The 2,608-nt window shown below is 29.1% G+C and overlaps 1 non-coding gene across 1 annotated transcript; it reads right to left on the reverse strand.

Annotated features, from left to right (window-relative positions):
* Nucleotides 1-412: 412 nt before the first annotated feature.
* On the reverse strand, nt 413-485 carry TRNAE-CUC. Its single transcript has one exon. It is a non-coding gene; the product is annotated as a tRNA-Glu (tRNA).
* Between the last annotated feature and the right edge of the window lie 2,123 nt (nt 486-2,608).

Consider the following 2,608-nt stretch of genomic DNA (forward strand, 5'->3'; position numbering starts at 1 on the left):
TCTCAGTCGAGAAGTTGGATTTCAAAATCAGAATGATACTATTATTTTCCTCATTATGAGCCACACAAGTCTGTAACATATCATTTGAGCTAAACAAAATCAAGTTTTTGCATTTGATTTAAAGAATACAATCCAACTACATATAATGATGTGTTTTTATTTTCTTAATAAATTATTGTAATTCCTAGCCTAAAATAAAACATTGCTCTACTTCAATATCTTCTCCATTGTTGCAAGTTTTACTTTATGCATTTGAATTGTTATCTTAAAAATTATAGTCTCCTTAAATAAGGTTTGATATGAAAGTAATGATTGAAGCTAAACTCATATTTGCTTGGTTTCTCTTTCAGAAATTTACTATGATCATGTTCTTTATCGGTTGATTTTGTTATTTTTAAAATTAAAGTATAATTTTCGTTGCAGGGAATCGAACCCGGGTCTTTCGGGTGAGAGCCGAATATCCTAACCAACTAGACTACAACAGATGATGAATTCTTAATGTACAACTAGTTTAGAAAAAGTCAAATATGTCTATTAATTTTGATTTTTTTTCTCATTCTTAATTTAAAGTGTTTGTGTTACGTCATAGACAATGGCAACCCTGAGAATTGTGATAACCTAAGTGAACAAAAAATATTATTATTATTTTTTCCCCTATTAAATAAATATAATAATTTTGTATTGTTTTAACAAAAATTTTATAGTTTAGTTGGTTAAATAATTTGTTATCTATATAGTGATTTATGAATCAAATCTTTTTGGTTCTATATTTTTTTGATTTATGTTTGGAGTGCCCTTGGGAGGGCCTTATGCGGCCATCACGATGGCTACCCGTATGGCTTACCCTAGTGGCCGACCCCTTGTCATTAAGTGCAAAAGTAAAGAGATATGTACCCCCGTCCCAATGACTACCTAAGTTGTCTTTAATAAGTTAGTGAATCAACTACATTCTATTTGTTTTAGTAAAATACTAATGCTATAAAATATTTATCTAAAAAGTTTCTTAAAAATACAAAAACATATATTTGAAAATACTATTTATACTAAAAAATTAAGGTATTACGATGTCTGGATTTAGAGGTAGACGATTCAATTATAGATTAGTAATTTGATAACCACTTTGGTTAATTATGTATATTGAGATTCTTTATACAATTATTTCTCATTTAACGAGAATCATGAATGAAAATGGTTAATTTAGTTGTGTTAGGTAACAACTTAAACACTAAATAAAAAATTGATTGTGAAATAATTGTGTGGTTGGAGAAGTTTTTTTATTTAGAAAAAACTCAACTTTTCCTTAAATAGAAAACGCAAGACGTGTTTAAAAAATTTCAGTTGTAAGGAAGAAAAAAAAAACAAGAACAAAAAAATATAAGGAGAAAATGAAGGATAAATGCCAATAAGATCAAAAAAATTCTCAACCCATACAAAATTCTCTTTTTGAATAGAATCAAACACATGAAACATAAAGTTTTTGATTTTTTCAACTCCAAAACTTTTTTTTTTGGAATATTCTTCTAATCATTTCTTCCCAAATTGTCCACAAAATGATGAGGGATATATGTTTTCCCTCGTCACTGTTGTTATTGCTTGCTCCCCACTTATTAATTTTCCCAAAAGTTGGTGACGGTAAAGGTAAACGTCACGTCCCAATGAAAGTTGAGAATATTCTGCAGAAGGACCCACGTATCTCTAGCACTGTCACAATGGAGAAAAATGTGATCGATAGTTTCATCGTTAAACATAAATCAATTTTCTTTCCGTTTTCCATTTAAATGGAGTGGATAGGGTATAATGTTTTTCACATCCTTGTAAAAATCCCAGAGGCTAATACTCATGTGAGATCTTCTTGAAATATACCTCAATTTATTATCGCAATGTTCATGTAGTGACAACATTCTTCCAAAAATAGTCATTCTCATTTTTAAACTTCCACCACCACTTGCAAAAGAGAGAAGTGTTAAAAAGAGAGATATCCTTGATTCCAATACCACCTTCAAAGATTCTTAGTTTAGTAATGTTCATTTTTTGAAAAAAGAATATAAATTTGAAACTAATCGGAATAAAGAAGAGATAAAGTATCAACCAAGAAAACATGATAAATAACACAAGATTTACGCGAAAACCCAAGACAGGAAAACCACAGACAGATGAGGAAAAATTCACTATGGTTAAAGTAGAAGATTATAACTTTGGAGAGAGAATAATAATGACAAATATTTTAAATGCTGTGAATAAAACTTTAATTAATACCATATATTTATAGGTCATGTAATTGGGCCTAGTGAGCCTAATATAATATAATATAATATAATATAATATAATATAATATAATATTATATTATATTATATAATAGCGAGCCTAGGCTTAAATCCTGATTAAAACCCATTTAGATTAGCATAATCTATCAATATCCACATTGACACGGATCTAGTATGTCAAAAGAAATTTAATTTTCAAAATATAGACAATAACCATAGCAGTCTCCACCTCTTCCAAAAGCCCTATGAGATTCAACAACCAAAACCAACTAAGTTCGAGCAATGGTCAAACTTAGAAATAGAGAGCGTCTTCATCATCATATCACTGGGATTATTAACCGTA

Source organism: Impatiens glandulifera, unplaced genomic scaffold (genome assembly GCF_907164915.1).
Source record: "Impatiens glandulifera unplaced genomic scaffold, dImpGla2.1, whole genome shotgun sequence".
Lineage (NCBI taxonomy): Eukaryota > Viridiplantae > Streptophyta > Magnoliopsida > Ericales > Balsaminaceae > Impatiens > Impatiens glandulifera.